This window comes from Balearica regulorum, chromosome 3 (assembly GCF_011004875.1).
Source record: "Balearica regulorum gibbericeps isolate bBalReg1 chromosome 3, bBalReg1.pri, whole genome shotgun sequence".
Classification (NCBI taxonomy): domain Eukaryota; kingdom Metazoa; phylum Chordata; class Aves; order Gruiformes; family Gruidae; genus Balearica; species Balearica regulorum.
This window is the reverse complement of record NC_046186.1, coordinates 10,974,885-10,996,403: the sequence shown is the minus strand read 5'-3', so window position 1 is coordinate 10,996,403 and position 21,519 is coordinate 10,974,885.

Here is a 21,519-nt window from a genome sequence, read left to right as displayed (position 1 = left end):
TGGTTGTGACAGACTGCCCTCAGCACCATCACCATCTCCACAGACTCATGCTGTAAGTGCGACCCGTCTCTTGTGGGGAACAGGGGTGGCTGAACGGACAAGACGTCCCTGCTCCCAGCAGACCTTACCCCTGGCCCCTGCAAGGCACCAAAAGGCAGAGGGTTGCAGCAGTTGGAGTATGTGTTCATTACAAACTCTACCTCTTCTTGCTATGAAACACATATCCAAGAACACCTCCAGTTATTTGAATGGTCCAATATCACCATTTTCACGCTTTGTCCCTCCTTGGGGGCAGCTTCTTGGCAGAAACTGCAGGATTGGTGCATGGCTCTGCATACCCCTCTATGAGCTGATGCCAAAGCCTCGCTCCCTGCCATGGGGTAGCACTGAGATGTGGCAGAAGCCCCCAGGTTCCCACAGCAAGGCTCTCTCCAACTTTTGGTCACACCCTGGCTGTGAGGGCATCTCCCTGGGGCAGTGGCTGTGGGCAGTCCCGAGGGGCTCTGCTTCACCTTGCATGGCTGATAAGGGTGCTTTGGGAGCTGCTCGGTGGCTCACAGCACAGGAACAAACCCATTTTCAAGAGAACCAGAGGGTGTTAAGTCAAAGGTGTTAATTCAAAGCCAGTAAAAAAAAGACTGCATTTTTATTGGCACAGGGCAGCCCCTCCCCCCCCCCACACAGGACATCCCTGCAGTGTCCCCACTACAAAATATTGTCAAGGAAAACCTCATGCACACAGAAATGAAGTGCAGGTGTGGGGACAGAGGAGAGAACAGGAACAACAGTGAGAAAACTCCTGTGTTGAAATAAAGGCAGAATAATCGCTCTCCAACTATTGTCATTAGCAAAGGACACTCAACTTGGGGAATGTAGCTTTATTTAGACATAGAGTTACTGGTATGGGTATTGGGAAGTGAACATGATGATAAACATTTGGGCTGATGGGAACCTGATGAAGTTCAATAAGAAGTGCAGTCCTGCACCTGGGGAGGAACAACCTCATGTACCAGTATATGCTGGGGGCTACCCAGCTGGATGGCAGATTGGCAGTAAAGGACTGAGGTACCCTTTCAAGAGCCCACAAACTGCCTGCTGGCCTTCTTGAGTCCCACCCGATCTGTCCCCATCCCCAGGGTGGTGCCCAATGTCTGTGACAGGGGCTGCTGCTACCACCCCCAGCCTGTCCTGCTCCCTGGCTGGGGTGGTGGAATGATCGTTGTGTATCTGGCCCTTCCCTGTCATGCTGGGGAGCCCCTTCTGCTCCTTGATCCGGATCTACAGGTAGCATCCAGCCCACGTGATGCATTAACTTCACATTCTGTCCCAAAGTCATGCATATATCCCAGCATTTGTTGGAGAAGCACTTACTTTTTCATTAACTGGGGTCCTTTTTGGCAAAAGTTTGCCAAGTCTATGATGTCATGCTGTTGTTGTGGCTTTTGCAGATAATTAATTGAGAATTCCCCCTTAGACATAATTTTGATTATGCAGCTGTTTCACAGCCCCTCCTCAATGGTATTTGTAATGACAGCATCACTTCCCCAGTGATTATCAGTTGGTGGCAGGATACTTCACCAAACGGTGTATAAAACCTGTATCATTTCCCTAAGTGCTTGCATGTTTGTTACAGAAAGTTTGCTACTTGTGCTCATTACCTGTTAGAATCATAGAATCATAGAGTCATTTATGTTGGAAAAGACCTTTAAGATGACCAAGCCCAACCGTTAACCTAGCACTGCCAAGTGCACCACTAAACCGCGTCCCTAAGTGCCACATCCCCCTCCCAGGGATGGTGACTCAACCACTTCCCGGGGCAGCCTGTTCCAATGACTGAACCCTTTCAGTGAAGAAATTTTTCCTAATATCCAATCTAAACCTCCCCTGTCACAACTTGAGGCCATTTCCTCTCAACCTATCACTTGTTACTTGGTAGAAGAGACTGACACCCACCTCGCTACAACCTCCTTTCAGGTAGTTGTAGAGGATGATGAGGTCTCGCCTGAACCACACCACATGTGGTGTGGTGGTGATGTTATCACCACATCGACTCAAGCCCATGGACTTTGCACTCATTTCCATAAAACAAGAGGTGCTTTGACCAGGAAGTACTTTTGTCATGGCCAAGATCATAGGAAGAAGCTGAGCACCAGGATCAGGAATCCCAGGAGATGTAAGTAGGAGACAGTGTATGGAGGTGGGCAAAAATCTCATTCCCTGGGTATCAGACATCCCTGTAATATGCCAGAGCTTCAAGCAAGTGAAGGATTACCTCCTTATCTGTGGAGCTAAGGAAGTATTGTTAGTTCAGTTACTGCTTTCACAGCCTCCTCAAATCCTCTACAAACAGCTGTGATTTTTTTTGTCCCAGGAGGAACCCTTTTAAGGAGGCTGATACCCTGAGTCCACATTCTCTGATCAGGAAATCCTGAGCTGGAATCCTGGGTCTCTGATCAAGCAACTATCGTCTGAGCCCTTGTCAACAACACCTCCTCAGTGGAGTCAGTCTACCACCAACCCACCCCGGTCCCAAGACATGGCACTGTGCAAGCCAATACAAAGCCTGTGGCCTGTCATTAGGAAGGGTGATTTCCTAGTCCCTGGCCTATGACATAACCACAGATGTTTTGTCATCATAAATATTACTCAGTGGTTAGTGCACTGAAGAGTGTGTGACAGCTCTTGCATGGGCCAACTCTCACGTCTTATGTTTCTGTCACAGTGCAAATCTCTTCATCCTTTTACAGGAAATAAGCTCTCAGATCACTGAAGTGAGCGAAGAGACTAATCACAGCATAGTTTGAGGTTGCAAGAGGCCTGTGGAGATCATCTAGTCAATCCCTCTTGCTCAAAGCTGAGTCAGCTAGAGGAGGTTGCCCAGGACCTTGTGCAGTCAGGTTTTGAATATATCCAAGGACAGAGACTCCACAACTTCTCTTGGTACTCTCTTCCCATGTTCACCCACCTTCACATTAAAAGTTTTTTCTTCAGAAATTTTCTGTATTTCTGTTTGTGGCCATTATCTCTTTTCTTTTCACTGGCAGCACTGAGAAGTGTCTGGCTTTGTCTTTTTTATACCATCCCAGCAGATATTTTTATACATTGGTAAGATCTCCCATGATTATCTGGAAATTAAGTCTGCATGCATATTTGGACTCTTAAAAATATTTGTGGCCAAGGACTCCATTTTTGGGTGAAAACTTGGAAATACATCAAAATTTTGCTCTTCAACAAGGTAACCATATTGCAGTACAACAACTTGCATTTGGAGTATCAGTACCATCAAACAAAAAGAGATTTTGAAAGTTTTCAACCTCAACTTCATGGTTCCTGAAATCAGAAGATCAGTTTTGATCTTCCTTAACTCAGCAATTCTGCTGATACTCAGCCTCACCAGCTTTGTGTGATTGCATGTGCCAAAGCATTCTTGGAATGGTTGTCATCCTGGAGCAAAGTTTGATCCTTTGGGCACAAACATCACATACTTTCTCACTTCTTCCACATACAACTCCTATGTTGGGCAAGAGCTGGTGTAAATTTTATCAAGAATGCTTGGGCTTCAAGCCTTTTTTTTTTTTTCCTTGTCATTCAAAACTTTTTCTTCTTTTCTGACCATGAATGCTTGCATCTTGCATCCAGTTCAGGAAAACTACGCATTTCTGACTTGCTACCCAGCTTTGGTACAGTCCAGCCTTCTATGGTGAATTTTACATTCTTGCAAAAGCTCACAGACTTCTGCACCTTGGGGTTTTTAGTGCAAATTGATTGTTTTTAATAACCCCTTCTGTGACCTGATTTCATTTATCAAAATCTCGTTGTAGAAAAACCTCAGCAAACTGCAAACCAGAAAACTGTTATTTCAGGTCAATAACTTACAGCTTTATCCTTTTTCTGTACCATGTCTTAGCTCTGTTCCCTACCCCTGGAAGAGAATGGTAGCTAGACTCACAGCTCTTTTTCTGTCATGAAGCAGTGCTTCTGCCTTAGTGTTTGTTGGAGCAGCACTTACACCATTACCTTTGGTCAGTTTTAACCTGAGCTTCCCAACCATTCTTGGTTGTGCTACTTTTGTGGCTTTTATAGGCAGTTTGTCAAATATTCCCTCTTAGGAGTGGTTTTGATGATACAGCTCTTTCACAGGCTGTCCTTGAAGGCATTTCCAATAACAGAATCACACTATAATTGTAATTGAAGCTGCTGATACTCCAGAGAATGGTTTATAGCATATGCATCATATTTGTTTACCAAAACATTGCTCCTTGTCCTCATAACATGTTAACATCACTTATGTTACGGGTTGTTGCAAGTGGTTGTTAAACAGTGGTTAAAAGTCAGGCACATGGACTTTGTGTTCACTTCCACAAAACAATAGATACTTCTGACGTTCTTCAGAAATGTGTGGGTCTCTTGCTGAATGAAGGTGTGGGGAGATTTTTGTGTAGTATGTAAGCATAGAGAAGAGCTGGGAGACCCAGACTGGCTATTCCTGGCTGGAAAAGAAGAATGATGAGGAAGTACTGTGGGTGCCCATGGTGAAGGCTCCATGCTGTGCCACACTGTGAGGGTGTAAGTCCACAGTAGGCTGGGGAATCTCTGCAGTATGTTTCACTGTGCATGAAGCTTCACTCACATGCTTCACTTCATGAGCATCTCCAGCGATCCTCCTGTCAGGGAAGACAAGTACAACTGTTCTGTGGGCAAGTGCCAGCCCATGGTCCCCTACCTGCTTCCAACATGTGCCTGTGAAGACAGAGCAACAGTGACCATTTCCTGGTGTTCCATTTCAAAAGCAGGAAGAATGGAGTTATCAATGGGGACAGGTAGCATTTTTAGGCAATAAAGAACTAAAGAACTTAGGCTGAGAAAAGACAAGGCTTCGGATAGGAAGATATATAAATTAAAACAATTTCCTAATCCCTGCCAAATGGCAGTATTTTTCAGGCAACCCAAACGACCAGATAGACTCCTAATTTAATCTCTTTTGAAGCAGTAACTTAATCTGAAATCTTTGTGTTGCATTAACAATTTCTTAAGCCACCTAACTCCGCTCATGAACAAGTATTTTATGAGATGGCTGAGAAGCATAGAGATCCTCGAGGGACCACTAAATACTAAGCATGTAATGTGTGGCATTAACACAAGCAGTTAATCCAAGGAGTTATTAATTAAATGTCCAAGTGATGTACTGGGCTATGAGAGAGAACTCAGGCAGGATATATGAATTTTAGGGCAAAAATAAAATCAAGAAGGAGAAAATGGAGAAAGATATAAATTTTTCTTTCTTCTTGGCAAAAAACCATTAAGTTGGAACAAACGTGTGTGAAGGCAACAGTTCTTCTAACAAATAAATGACTAAATGTGCTCTGCTCTGGCTCAGTATTGTAGAAACAAAGGAATAACTTCACAAACGTATTTCAGAATCATGGGAAAGCAGAGACTTGACTTTAAACTAGCCTTCCAGGATAGATGATGTGTGATCCTTCTAGATGTAAGAAGGACATCTTCCCTCTCATACCATGGAGAAGGTGTCTGGATTGTGCTAGTGTGGTTCCTCTGAAACAGCATCAGTTTGAAGGGCCTGGCAGCTGTCTAAATCACATTTAATCTTTAGAATAGCTGTGCAAATCTAGTGAGCGTGCCTTGCTATAATTCAGGCCTGTCAACACTGCTCAGAAATGACTGACCTTTTCAGCCTCTTTGCATAAGGAGTGAAGATTCCTAACAGGGCATGCTGAAAACTGCTGAGTAACAGGAAACAAATCTGACGTGGTGGTGTCACAACACTTCAGCCTCCTTATGCAAACTCTGCACCCCCCTGCACCGTCAGGGTTTGAGGGGTGACAAACCAGACTAAAGGGAATAGGTCTGGGAAACAACATTTCATAGATCTTTTCAGGGAAGATCCAGCAGAGTTAAACAGAAACGTGGTCACTTGTGCAGCATTAGCCCATCTTCTGTTACTTGTGCAACACAAGTATATCTTCCTCTGTTTTCCACAGTAGGCGATAGTTCTATTCACCTCCTAATGACTGGCACAAGGCATGATGCTGTCCCACTTCTGCATCCAATATGAATCAATTGTAGAATCACTGCTGCTGAAGTATTCACATAAGAAACACTGGAACATTTAGGTGGGTTGGTGAGATAGTAAATATTAATGTGGACAGAGCTGCTGCACAAGTTTCTGAATTGTTTTGGTAGCGAGATCAATGCTACAGCAAAGTAAAGGCTAGGCCCGCAAATGAGGAGCTACTGCCTCCTGATGTATCTCTGGGAAGAAGTTAGGTATGTCTGACAACATAATGGAATCTCCACTGGGAAGTTCAAGGACCTCACAATCCTCTTTCTTTACCTAGTGATTACAAGGGGATACTGGTACAATGAAATTGGAAACAGATCTGCCCTCCATATTTTGAAAATGATGTTGAAAACCTGGAGGAGGTGCAGAGGAATCATTCGAGGTACAGAAATCATTCAAGAATTGCATGCAAAAAACTCACAGAGTAAAAGATTTTAAAGAGTTAAATCTCTGTTTTACAAAGAAAAAAATTGAGGTCAGTACTGTAAAACTAATAAAGGAGAAAATACTGCATATATATAAGCCCAATGATCTAGCAGGAAAAGACAGAACAAGAACCAAGAACTGCATTGCTGACGCCAAAGGAATTCTAGTCACAGAGCACCTTTTTCTAAGAGACAGTGAAAATGCATTGATGCTGACTATAAATGGGCGCAGTAGATGGCTCTTCTTGACTTCTGCAAGAATAAAGTCTTTCTTGAAAATACACTTTTTCAAGCACAAGCTTGTGGTCCTTGTGTGAGAGTGGCTGAGTTAAGTGTGAATGTCTGGGATATTCCAGAGGCCAAAATGAATGTTCAGATAGTCCTTTCTGGCATTAAATTTAGTGTATAATCAGAGATGAATCTTTCTAACATTATTTATGAGCTCTGGGTTAATGACATAGATGTGCAACAGTGTATAGCAATGCAGAGCTTATACTTGGAAAGGTCAGATCCATTTGCAGTGCCTGATGACAAACTTCATTAAGTGTGTCAGATTTAAGTTTTCACCTTATCTGAGGGGTTATCCCTTTTTCCTTACTCCCTGTGTACTTATTCCTACACAGGGAAGAAGAAGATGCTTCAGCCTAACAGAAGGGAGCCTTCAAAGAACAGACTGCTTGTGGGTACCATAGTATTTTTAGAAAGAAAGGCTGAGGAATATTTAGATGTGGTGCTGCAACATGTAGGCAAAGGATAAACTTCCAGGCAAATAAGAGTGGAGGGGATTGTGCAAATAATCGAGCAGTTGTATACAGCTTTGCCATGGTTTAACCCCAGCCAGCAGCTAAGCACCACGCAGCTGCTCGCTCACTCCTCCTGCAGCAGGATGGGGGAGAGACTCAGAAGAGTAGAAGTGAGAAAACTTGTAGGTTGAGATAAAGACAGTTTAATAGGTAAAGCAAAAACTGCATTTGAAGCAAAGCAAACCAAGGAATTCATTCACCACTTCCCATCAGCAGGCCATCTCCAGGAAAGCGGGGATCCATCACGCGTAACAGTTACTTGGGAAGACAACCACCATCACTCCGAACGGCCCCCCTTCCTTCTTCTCTCCCCAAGCTTTATATGCCGAGAATGACGTCATATGGTATGGAATATCCCTTTGGTCAGTTGGGGTCAGCTGTCCTGGCTGTGTTCCCTCCCAACTCCTTGTGCACCCCTAGCCTACTCACTGGTGGGGTGGTGTGAGGGGCAGAAAAGGCCTTGGCTCTGGGTAAGCACTGCTCAGCAGTAACGAAAACACCCCTGTGTTATCAACACTGTTATCAGCACAAATCCAAAACACAGCCCCATACTAGCAACAATGAAAAAAATTAATTCTATCCCAGCCAAAATCAGGACAAGCTCTCAATTCTAGTTTGTGTTCTCACAGAATCATTGGAATGCTGCTTGTAAGGGACCTCTGAAGGTCTCCAGTCCATCCTCAAGCTGAAGGAAGGACTATTGCCAGCATCAGACAAAGCCATGGCTAAGTCTGATTTACACTTCATCTCTAGTGTAGTGACAGGACAAGGGGTAATGGGTTTAAGCTGAAGGAGGGTCAATTTAGATTAGATGTTAGAAAGAAATTCTTTACTGTGAGAGTGGTGAGGCACTGGAACAGGTTTCCCAGAGAGGTTGTGGATGCCCCATCCCTGGAAGTGTTCAAGGCCAGGTTGGATGAGGCTTTGGGCCATGTGGTCTAGTGGAGGGTGTCCCTGCCCATGGCAAGGGGGTTGGAACTAGATGATCTTTAAGGTCCCTTCCAACCCAAAACATTCTATGATTCTATCTATGATTCTATGATTCTGTGATTCTAAGGATGAAGACTCCACCTGTATGGGAGAGATGTATTATTCCAGGACTGTATTATTCTCCTGCTTAAGAAGTTTTCTAGGGCCCAATCTGATCCTTCCAAGGTGCAACTTTGCTCATTGCCATCTTGAACCTCAGTATACTCTAGGTTCCTTTTCTAACTTAGTCATAGGCTTTTTTTTTCAGTTAACTTATTCTTAGTTTCTTCACCAGCTGACATCAGCATGCACCTTGTTCTTTGCTGTTACTGGAGATGTTACAACCTTCCAACATTAAATTATGCTGGACTTGAAATTCTAGCTGTTCTGCCCATGCCACAGGACAAAATTGCATCTGCGCATGTGTATGTTGATTAGAGGAATCGAGTCCCCTCAGCCTCCCAGCACTCACTGAGGAGGACCCACAAACACAGTAAGGAGTGAAAGCATGACTAGACCTGTGGTTGGTGGCATCCACTAAGCCACCAGGTGGTATGATCTTGTTGAATGTGACAGACACCATTGGGGAATGTGAAAGCCACAGTTTGTGCAACAAATATAGTACAGGGGGCACATGAGACTTCTCTGTGTGTATACTTCAGTCCCGTGCTCTGCAGTTCTGCCCGTGGAGGAGCACTGGAGCATTGCCTCCTGTGGACATGGTGAAAGTTGATCTGTTGTGTGGACACTGAGAAGGAAGAGAGGCAGGAGGAGACAAGAAACAACTCCAGCCTTCCCTTTATGAAACCTGTTGTGATTTTACTGCATTGGCTGAGACACTTAAAGACCCTCTTGGCCTATTCTTGGCTCCATGTCCAGTGACTGGCCTAGGGCACGGGCTCCTTAATGCCTGACTAGGATGACACAGCAAAGCTGCTCACCAAGTGTGCAGCTGATGTTAGGCCAACCAGTGTGTGTTGGCATGGTGTGAGGTTTGGAGTGTGACTTCTTCACAGTTCTATTGCCATTTATATTTTGGCAATCTGCGACTGGGAACCAAGTAACTGAGTCTTGTAAGGTAGAACAGTGTGGGAGAACAGCAAGGGAGAACCTGGGGGTGTATTTCTGAGATACCAGTGCTAGGTGGTTAGCTTCATTTTGATTTTTACATGCAGGGAAATAGGGGTTTGTCTGGGGCTTCTACACTGGCGCACACTTAAAATTTTGATTTTGAAAAGGCAGAGATGGGAGCAGCATACCAAAGGTGAAATGACTTGCGCTGAGACTGTAATAACTGAAATCATGGATAAATCTCATAGCCTGAATGGCACCATGAATCAGGTTTAGAATTGGAGGAAGGACATTTCCTTTGACAAAAGTTATTTTAGATTTTTGAAGACATTTATTTCTTTTACCACGACATATTGTTTAAGGTGAAAATTAGAGACAGTATTTTGTTGGATCATTTTACTGGTGTGTGAGAAGGGTGGGGGTGACACGACTGAAAAACCCCACCTCCAGCTCTGCTTAGGAGAATTTGACATGGCATTTTTCAGTGGGTAAGAGTTAACCTAAGAGTTACGTAGTTCTTAGGAAGATTAGACAGCTAGACAAATATTGGGAAAAGATAAAAATAAACATGTTTGCAATTTTAAACACATTTGCCCTGACTTAAACTCATCCTTGTGCTTGTCACCCACAAACATCTTGGCAAACAATTTACTAGCAGGAGTGTTTGCTGAAAGAGCAATCTCTAGCTCTGTGCTGCAGAACAGCCAGGGGAATCTGCATTTACAGTCAGGCATATTAGAAAATGTGATTCTGTTCATTAAGTCAGTGGCATCAAGAGCAGCTAGTAGGTCTGAAACAGGAAACCCTGCACATTTGATCAGCAGGAGAGGAACTAAGACACATTATGTAGTGTGCCTGGGAAGAGAGCAAGGTGCTGGGCCACAAGTGGAGAGTGTGTGGTCTGTCACAGGCAACAGCTCAAATAAGAAATGAATTAATGAAGATTATAACCTGTTCATTCTAAGCAGGAAAAAAGTAGAGAGCTTCTAATTAATCTCATCCAAACTGGAATGCAGATAGGTGTGCACACATCCCGCTGAGCAATTCCCATGTGTTTTAAAGTCTGTACACCTTAAAAAAGCCTGGAAATCAGGCATCCACCAGACAGGCTTCACTGAAGAAAATCTGTAGAGGAGAAGCCTGTTACTCAGCTCTTACCACTCTGGGCACAGGGAAGTTTCTCTTTGGCTCACTCAGCAGCATTGCTGGTTCATGCCTGGCCTGGGATGGTTTGAGGGACACGTGCACAGCAAACGTGGCCACCACACAGAGGAAATGCTGGAAATTGGCTAATTCTGTTTCAGTGCCTCATCTCCTTCTAGTACACATGGCACAAGCACCTGTGTAAAGCAAAAGCAAATTGCACTAAGACTTCCTACAGCCTCCAGACAAACCTTAGCAAAACACTCGTCCTCCCAAACAAGTCTGCAGGCATAAATTGCATCTTTGTGTGGTCTCTGCCATCAGGCATGCCTGGCAACACCCTGTGGCTGCTTCTTTGAGGAGAGACAGCCCATTAGCTAGGGAAGGTCTTTGATAAAAGCCTTGAGCAGACTAATTCTTATAGAGAGGGAAGTTGTGGGCAAAACAGGCTCGACTTGGATAAATTTCACTTATTTCCAATCAACACAATTTTCTGATGACTGATTAGGGTGTTGACAAAAAAATAAGGACACAAACAAACACCTTTTGTTCTCCTTCCCCTGACTCACTTTAGGATTAAACACCTATCAATCATCCCCCCCTCAGCTTCCCAGACTTTCACCACACGTTACAGTTAGCCTGTCCCAATTTCTCTGGTGGCATAAAAGCTTGGGGCCACGTATGGCCATGTTTCTTGCTGCTGCTTTTTGCTTATTCATTTTCTCTGCCACCCTCAGCTTCTTCAGGTTTTTCTCTACTGCTCTTTGCTTCTAACTCTGTTTCATGGAGCTGTTTCTTAGCGTCCCCATTATGGTGTGGGTCATCTATGGCTGCAGTCCCTCAGGGGTGTCCCCACATCGGCATGGGTGCTCATGGCCACAGCCCCTTCGGGTGCACTTACTCCCTTTGCCACGGGGACCTCCCCCCAGACACCCATCTCCAGCCCTCAGCAGCCTGCAGGTTCATTCCACACTAGGTTGGGTTGTGCTAGAGAAGACCAAATTGTCTTTTGACAAACCTGTGTAACCATGGAGGTGCTCCTGGGCAGCCCATGCACAATGTGGGCTTGTTTTTGGTCTGTCCTGGAGGGTGCGGTGCCCCTGGACTGAGCATGTGCTTTCTGTGTGTCCTTCACTGTATTCCCTATGCTGAGGTATTTTTTTCTTTTGATATAGCTTTTAGCAGTGATCTATGAGATTTGCAAATAAACACAAATCGAGGTCTTGGGAGACCTCACAAGAGACTTCATTCACTTCGACTAATGACATAAAAGAATACATTTGATATAGAAATATCTACATAATGTTTTAACAAAACTGCTTATGAAAGCCATGTGACTTATTACTGCAATAACTGCTTAAATAACTCTATAATACGTTCCATTGGTACTTGGAGTTGAGGGTAGGTGAGGTAACATGCAGATTATCAGACATTAGAGAAGACAGCATTTCTAGATGACTGCAAGGTCACCTCAGATAGTGGTGCATCAGGTGGTTGTACACTGCTGCCTTTCCTGCTGAAACAGCCCAAAAGTACTATCTGACTTGCAGTCATATACATCTAGAGCAGCATGCACATACCCTGCTCACAAATGGCTGGTGAAATAGGATGATCTGGGGGACGAATGGTATATTTGCAACGCTTTTTTAAGAGCTGAGTTTCCACAATGAAGTCTCTGACATTCAGCATTTCTTTTGCTCCTGCCAAGGAACTTGTGAGAGAGTAACAAGAAACTGCCAGGGGTTTCGTTGTGATCTCTGCATTAGTGTTAAACTTCCTTCTTCCCTCCGCCTGCTGTGCAAACATACAATATTTCCTAGAACTTTCATGCAAAGGCTTAAAAGGGGACAACAAAATAAGAAATAAGTAACATCTTTTTTTGGAAGTCAGTGCTGCAGTGTATGAAGTGGGTGCGGTGACCTTGAAAATGGATTTACGCCAGGTTTAGTGACTGCTCAGCTGAACTGCGAGGGGGAGGCTGTGTGACAACAAGCCCCTGAGCAGGCATGGCAGGAGGGGGTTCAGTGGCAGATGGAGGCTGGGTTGCTTGAGGAGGAGTCCTCAGGACAAGCTTTCTGCTCTCGAGGAGGGGCGTCTGTCTGGGCACTGCCTGGGCTGAAGCATTTCACTCACAGCCCGAGCAGCTGATCGGCCCAGAGGTGCTCATTTAATACCTCTTGCAGACACAGCTGGCTTGTTTCAAAGGTACTGAGTGCTCAGAAGCTCCCATAAGACCAGGGTATAAATTTGAATCCTCAGGCTGCATTTATTATTAAATCACATCGCAAGTAGAAAATGGTCCTCTTGTGCTGAACCTCTGCTGTACCCTCCTGATTCTGCTCAAAATATGAAACACTTATTTAAAATAGCTAAGGCTGGGATGTGTTCCTATCCTTAATGACAGCATTTTTGCTTCAGAATAGTTTTCTTCCTGCCTATGTTAGTGACTCCCGAGCAGTCAGATAGCAAATAAGCATGGTCCAAAGTGCTGGTCATGTGTCTGTAGTATATGGTCCATTTACAGCTCAGACATAATGTATAGTTGATGTCTGTGTATCCTTTGAAAGACCCTCTGGAGGTCTGGAGATGTGAACTTTTTCAGTCAGAGCGTAGCACTGCCTCACTGTTTACCTGTGTAATGCTTGTTCCCTGTCTCTGAGGGCGCAGGGATTGCACTGCTGTTGGGACACATCTCACTGTGTTTCTGAGCCCCAAAATTCTTTCCCCAGGAACATGGAGCTTTATCCTCCTGGTATAAATTCCAGTGTGGTTAGAGTTACACACAACACCAAAAGTTAAATTAGTAAAGAAACAGGAATCTAAGAGAGGAACTGACTGCCAGCTTCTGAACTTGAGGAGTGTAAGAATGCAGAAAGGCGTAAAGAGATGGAACCAACTGGAGAATAGCAGTTTCTACTTCTGAAACCTCCTAGGGCGATGGGCCAGACTCCTCTTCAGTTGTGCTTCCTTCTCAATTTTGAAGGCAGTTGCTCCAAGGATCCCCTAGACTTTCTCTAGAGACCTGCCTGAGAGATATTTCTGCAGAAAACTTCACCACTGAACGAAGGCTTGGCAATACTATGCTAAGACCCAACCAGGTGACTTGAAAACCTTGCATTGAATTAGAGCTTTAGACCATCCTCTGCTAACACATTAGTCTAAACGCAATACTGTATGCTGTGCCCTATGAAGCTGGATATCCACAATTTTCATAGAGTAATAATTGCAGAGACTAATAAATCTCATAATTCAAAATGACTTCAGAAGAGTCCTGTCTTTTCGTTCCCAGACTGTTTTTTCCTATCTGCTCTGACCAGCACAAACAACCCCTTTCTCTATTTTGTATTTTCAGTCAGTTGCTTGGAGATACTTATCTTGGTCCCTTCTGCATGCAGGCTGCTGCTCAGCTGTGAAATCGTCAGGACTAGGAAGACTTGTGGTGGGCTTCTGAGGAAGCTGCTGCAAAGTATATGAAAGGAGGCTAAAGTCAGCTCTTAAGATTAAGATCAATGGTTTCTCAACATTTCAGAACATACTTATTAAAAGAATACGTACATTGCTGGTCTAGGCTGGTTTCTGGGAATGTGATGCACTGCTTTTTCCCTTATCTGCCTGGATTTTCCTGCATAGATGGTGTGTCTGTCTTCAGTCAGAAAGAAGTGGCAGGTTATTTAACATGCATCTAAAAAATGCAACACTCATTGCCCAGAGAAGCTGTGGCTGCCCCTTCCCTGGAAGTGTTCAAGGCCAGGTTGGATGGGGCTTTGGGCAACCCGGTCTAGTGGAGGGTGTCCCTGCCCATGGCAGGGGGGTTGGAACTAGATGATCTTTGAGGTCCCTTCCAACCCAAACCATTCTATGACTCTATGATGCTTCTATGATCTGTGATCCAAAGTGGATAATAGACCATAATACTCAGGGTTACAGAGAGGTCAAAGGGAGAGCTGTTGTTCAAAAAAGGAGAGGTTTAATGTAATTTTTAACCATTATGTTCACTGAAAGATGATGATCATGCTAGTCTACAGGACAAATAATTAAAGACCTTCTGAATTGTTGCTCTGTTCTAAAGGAGTTGAACTTTATCTGACCTTTCCACCAGGAGCTAAAATCAGTCAGATTTGCTGAGTACATGCGCCTTTTTGCAGCTCTCATTGAGAAAAAGCAAAATTAAGGATGATCTCAATTTGGTTAGCATGCAGAATTTGGTACTTTTGACTGCTTCAAAGCAGAATTTTGTATTTCTTCTTAGAAAATCAAATTGATATTACCAAAATAAAAGAAGAAAAAGAAAAAGAAAGGGTCTTCATGATATCTGGAATATTAAAAATAAAACCTCAGGCATATATTTAAAGCAAACTAACCTTAAGAAACCACTAGGGTTGATATTTGCTAGAATATCTGCCATTGAATTGTGAATCAGCTCTTTCAAGTACCTCCAGTTCAGTGCATTTTTGTGTAGCTATATCCTTAGTAATTGTATTCTCTTCAGATTCAAAGCAAACCTGCAAGCGCACACTCACACGCACACATGCAAATGTGTAACATCTTCCAGCAAAATCTGGGGATGTGGTAAAACTTATGAGGCAGGATTAGTCTGGCTGAAAGTAAATACCACTGGTATGGATGTTTATATTCGAACTAATCACCCTGGTCTCCGTATACAGTCAGTGGAGGGAAACAGGCATTGCTGGAGCGTGATTCATCTCCTGCTAAAGTAGATGTCTGAAATGGGTCAGACACCTATTTCTGTCATTATTTTCAAAAGCTGCCTTTGGTACCTAGCTCAGTTAGATCTATATTATAGACATCTAAGGATGGGTGAGATGAGCATGAGTCAGCAGTGTGCCCTTACAGAAAGATAATGGGGGATCCTGTGACTTTCTTCAGCTGCTTGTGGGAGGAGATAGAGAAGACATGGCCAGACTCTTCTTAGAGGTGTCCAGTGAAATGATGAGAGGCAATAGACAAGAGTCGAACATGAGAAATTCCAGTTAGCTATAAGGGAATTTTTTTTCACCCTGAGGGTGGTCAAACACTGGCACAGATTGCTCAGAGAGGTTGGAGACACTCAAACCTCAACTGGACAAAGCACCAAGTGATGTGTTCTAGGTTTGCCTTGCTTGAAGCAGGCAGCTGGATGAGATGACCTGCAGATATCCCTTCCAATCTGTGTTATTCTATGAATCATGCTATCCAGATATATTTTTGGGATAAGGCTGGTTCTTGGTAGACTCCAGGTTGTTGCTTTCTCTTCCCAACTTTTATTCTTTTCTCCTTCTTGAGCTCATACCCTTCTATTTCCTGTAATCTAGTATCAGGTCATGATTCTCTCTTTTTTTGTCTGTTTTTGAAGGATGTATTTTCAAAGCTGCTTACATGCCTAAACACACCTCCTTTAAACATGTTTAGTTTGCACATCCAGTGGAGCTGCCCTCAGCTCCCTGTATATTTAAGGAAAGGCGTCAAGGGTGCAGATCATGCAGCTGATTTTCAGATTTTAGATGCCAATGTTGGTCATCACTCCCATATTCAAAAGCCCTTCAGAAAAGATGTTTAACTCAGATCATTCCAGAGTTTTGGTTACAGTGCAGCCTCAGTTACATTGGCATAACCAAGGAGCCTGTGATGTATGGGGTGGGTGTAAAGGGAAATGGAGAAGCAAGACATGCTCTTTTACCACCAGCGTCTCATGTTATTCAAGCCTCTGTTCTGATCTCCTGGTTTGGAAACAATGATTAATTTACCCTTGATACTTCTGTCTAAAATGAAGCTACTAAAACAAAGCAGTTGGACGCAAAGTCCCAGCCAGCTTGACCATATCTCAGATATGAAGTGGCAAAACCACCATACTGCTGCACGTTCATGGCCTTCCCACCCCACACTATTGGCCAAGCAGGTCCCTGTTGCATGTTTGCTATCTAAACATGCCTGCTTGCCATGACGACCAGTCAACTCTCAAAGTACAAAGCATTTTAAAGCTGCTAAGGAAGTGTCCCCTTTTTTTCATTTATGTGTTGTCATGCATTTAGAAAAGGCAGAATGTAGCAATAAAGTCACGAGCCTCATCATAGCTTTCCCCAGCCAAATCTAACTGTGAGGTCCAGAGGCTTATGGATGGGTTGATTTTGAAGATGAGGACAGTCTAAACATAGTTCTATACTGTGGGATAAGGCAGCAGTTCCAGTTCCAGTTTTATCACTTGTTGTTTCTATTATCAGTCCCATGTGTTTAGTGTTTTGCTTAAAGCCCAAATTTCTGTAGACAAGCAATGAGTTGGGAACCTTAGTTTAGTTGTTCTAAGTGGAAAAAAAAAAAAAAAAAAAAGCTGTGCTTTTCCAGATATTTCAAAAGGATAACCTATTGGTGATCAAAGAGCTTAATTCCCACTAACTTCTCTTTCCTTTAATAGAAGACTTGCTCCCTCTCTTTCTCAGCTTAATATTTTTGTCCTAACTTTTGAAATCTTTATGTTTCATCTTGATAAATGGCATGAGCAAACTCAGAAGCCTCAAAAAACCTGGCAAAACCCAAATAACCAAAAGGTATCTTAAAATTTAGAATTTTTAATGTTTTACTTAGATTAAGATTTTCATATTAATGAGGATACATTGTTTTTGAGAAGAACTGACTCACATGTGCTGATTGTTAGAGTTAATTCTGAAATCCTGAAGCATCAGAGCTCCAGATAAATTTTGTGGTAGTGGCACTTGCATTAGTGAATTTCATATTACCAGCGTTTTGCAATCTTTATTTCATAAAGAGGACAGGAAAAACAAAACAAGTGCTGAAGCATCTGAAACAAGAAAAAGCAAATGACCCTCTGCAAAAGTGCTATTTCCCTGCCCTCCCAGGAACGCTGACTTATTCATACTTAACAGAACACGGCATAAAGTGAAGCAATAAGGACATTAAGCTGTATGTAGGGTATCTCGCTTTGTTTATGACAAGTGAGGAACATGATGAGACCTGCAGCTGTACTTCTTTTATCCTATGGGCACTTCCTGGAGCCGTGAGTCTGCCTGCTTTACAGTTTCCATGCTTCAGAAAACAGCACTGGGCTGCAGGGAAAATCGAGTTGAAACCATGCATGAGAGGCACGTGAGCACGGGGACTGCGACAGGGCAGAGAAGCACAACCTGCAGCTAACCTCTCTATTGAACAACAGGGAGACTGTGAGGTCAGGGCGGGAGAATCTGAGTTTGGGTGTGCTGCCATCCGAAACCACCCGGCAGGGCTCAGCAGGAGGAAGGTCATGATCTGCTGTTGCTAGAACATTTCCTGCTGATATTTGGTCTACGTTAGTGACCATCGTAACTCTCTCTTGCTGCTCAGTCCTTCGGCCTGCCGGCGATACCACCTGGCACTACAGGAGAGACCTGCTGCGTCTGAGCACGCTGTGCTTTGACCTGGACTCAGCTACCTTTAGCCGTTTTATTGCAATTTATAACTCAGAGCTTTCTCTTCTTGTTGATTCTCCTCAGCTCAGTGGAGAAACTGCACCAATTATCGTCCCTTCTTTGAGAAGAGGAGGCCATTAAGGGGTCGTTCAAGCAAGGGCTTTGGTGCTGGCTGCAAGCAGAGCCATTCTTGCAGCATTTCTGACAAAGGCTGGAGCAGCCACAGTTTTGGTGGGTGGCACCTCCATGGCAATAACACTGAAAGAATCAAGCCCTTAATACCCTCTTGGAAAATTGCCTTTGGTGTGTAGTGGAAAAAGGTTTTTAAAGACATGGGTATAACAGAAGGGATTAAACACAGAGTTCATGCAATTCACCCACTTTATGCCATGGTCCTCTGCGTTCAAGTTCCAGCCTGGATTGCAGTTGCTGACACCTGCTGAGGTTGGGGGTTCTCATAAAATTTTCAGGCTGGCACTGAGTTGGATGAAATTTTGCACATAGGTCCTGATTATGTAAATAACAGAAATTTGATCACTTGTTATTCATCCTCTGCTTCTAGGAAGGAAGAGAAATAAATAACAGGCTTTCTGGAATAGTCAGAATAGTGGGTCAAATTTAATCTGATGTGATGCTATGGTCTAGCTGGGATAGGACTTGAGTCTCTCCCTGTTTTAAAGGCTCCAGGGTTTAATGAGGTGTTAGCTTAGTCACTGTGGGAAGGGTGCAGTGAGAGTTAAGAGCTGGAGCACTTGCTATGTAGCTATAAAAGAAAAGTAGAAGATAGTTCTTTGGAACAAAGAGTTTGGTCTTTTATAACAGCTTCAACTGCTCACTTGCTTTGTGACTGGACAAAAAATTCTGCAAGCCAGAAACCATTCACCAGCACATTACTAACTCTGAAGCTCACCTGGATTACTCAACAAGTCCACATCAAATCTTATCTTCAGAGCCAGGGCAGACGTCAAGGATATAATCAGAAGGACCTTATCCCCTGCTATCACAGACTTTAAGCAGAGGCTAAGCTCTCCACTATGCATGCCCAGACATAGAGCTGGCATCTAACCACATGGTTGTTTTCTTCTTGGAGGAAGGAAATTATACATGGCATAATGTATATGACATAACTGGCTGCTGTTGCCAATGGTCTTGCAAGAGTCTACCATGTGATTAAAGTAAGAAAAGTCTTACTGTTGCCATGCCCTCCAAATAATACAAAGGACGTTAACTTGACTAGCAAACTGCCCAATAAATTAAAAAAAATCTTCTCTCTGTGAAAGTAAAGACATTGAAGTGCCATTATGGTTCCTTGCACTGAGGGAGAAACACATCTGAGCCCATAGAAAGAAACCTGCTGCAGCTGTCCTGTTGGACTTGAGTCTGGTCTACAGATGGAGATAAGGAAACCTTGCAAATACTTCTGGCGGGGCACTGGTTTGTCACGCTGCCCAAGTCACTGCTCATGTAAAAAGCTGGTTTTATCTCTTATGCTACCAAAGACCAGAAATTTGTAAGAGTTATTCCAATCCAGGTCTAAAACCTGGTATTAGATTCCAGAGACTTTGTTGGTGACAATTTAGTTTCTCACTTTCTAGTGAGAAGAAACTAAAACAAATTAATACCACAGCAGCAGCAACAGCAAAACTCCACATCCCTGGAGTGGACTGTGTTGGTATAAACTGCTGTGGAATCTGCTTACATGGATCCTGCTGAAATTCAAGAAAGAAAAAGGGCTCCACATCCAGCCATCCTTCAGGATTTGTCCCTGTTTCCTTCTTTTAGCCCCACGTCTCAAGCAGCATTTCACTCTGAATATCAAAGTCACTACTGAAGCTAAGGTCTGTCTGCAGCCTCCAGGGCTAGGTTCATGGACATGTGTGTCTGATTGCTTTAGAAAATTGGATGCATTTTTCTGAACTGTTTTTAGTCAGAAACCAAGCAGCTATTTATTACTTTGGAGAGATGTTGTACATTCTCCAGCTCTCAGGAAAAACTTTATTAGCTTTTGGTTGCCACATACTAAGGAAAAAAAAAAAAAGAGTTCTTTCCCTCTGCAGACTGTGAACACTTCAATGGAATAGCTCTGGATTTTGCAAGGGGAATGCTTGCTGGAGAAAAAGAACAGCCCTCTGGTTTCACTTAGCAAACTATGAGCTTTGCGCAATATCATGACCTCTGTTGAAAAGATGGTTAATTATACTATATATTCTGGAACAGTCTGGGTTTGAAGCTTACTCATGTATGTACGTACAGTACTAACCAGTGCTTGGAGAGCACCAGGTGATAATGCATCACTAACTGAAGAAATATAGCTCCTAGGAAAAAAATGGTGTCCCTGAGCATTACAAATTTTACTGCCACCTGAAAGCAGACTGCCTGCCCTACTGGCTAAATTCCTAGGTAAAAGAGCCACAGTTTTTCTGCTCAATCAGGATCCTATCCCAATAGGAACTGAAGGAGAAGGATAAGTTCAACAGCACTTGGTGGGTCCACTCCTTCTTCATCTGGGTAAATGGTTCCTTTGCTTCTCCCTTTGTCCCTCCAATAGCCAGCCTAAGAGAAGGATTCACCCTAAAGCTGCACCTCTCCCATTCCCGTGAGAGCACAGGGCAAGGGTACAGAATGGATGGGAGAAGAGCACACCCTCCCAAGCTGCTTCTCTTTTTGGTGAACACACATTGGGGTACAGAAATTATTCAGGACTAGAGTAAAATTAATTACTAGGCAATGATCAGGCAGACTTCAGGGTGATGAAGGCCTTTTTCTACAGCAGCCACTGATTGGTTGGTCTGGGCAAGAATCATAGAACCATAGAATGGTTTGGGGTGGAAGGGACCTCAAAGATCACCTAGTTCCAACCCACCTGCCATGGGCTGGGACACCCTCCACTAGATCAAGTTGCTCAAAGCCCCATCCAACCTGCCCTTGAACACTTCCATGGAGGGGGCATCCACAGCTTCTCTGGGCAACCTGTCCCAGTCCCTCACCACCCTTACAGTAGAGAATTTTTTCCTGATATCTAATCTAAATCTACTCTCTCTCAGTTTAAAACCATTACCCCTTGTCCTATCACTACAAGGCCTTCAATTCAGTGCCTAGAGCTTTTTGTTGCTGAGTTCCAGGCCATCAAAGATATCTAGGCCATAGGAAACAACAGACTCAGGCGCTTTGGAGTTTGGACTGGTTGAACATGGCCCATAGCTGAAGTGGGATGTGTTCTTTGCTCTGTGTGATACTTCTGACATTGATAGTGACACCATAAGAAACCAAGTTATTGGAATATCTTAATATTAAGCTCTCTTTCTTTATAAAAAATTGCTTTTATGTGACCATGAACTCTTCAGAATTATGCCCTTCTTTGCATTTACATGGCTATCAGCTACAGCTAGACTCTGTAATGCCAAGGATCTAGCACTGATGATGGTGTGAAGAGTTGGGTAGAAAAAACATAAAGCAGCTGGTATCTTTTAGAAGGGGAAACGTTAATGCTTAGAAATCTTGGGAAACACCCAAGATCTCTACAAAGTCAGGGAGTATGAGAAATATACAGAAACTTTCTGCTGAAATTAAAGAAAAAAAGGCATTTTGGATGACAGATATTCTGTAGGACTACCATTCACCAAAAACATTTC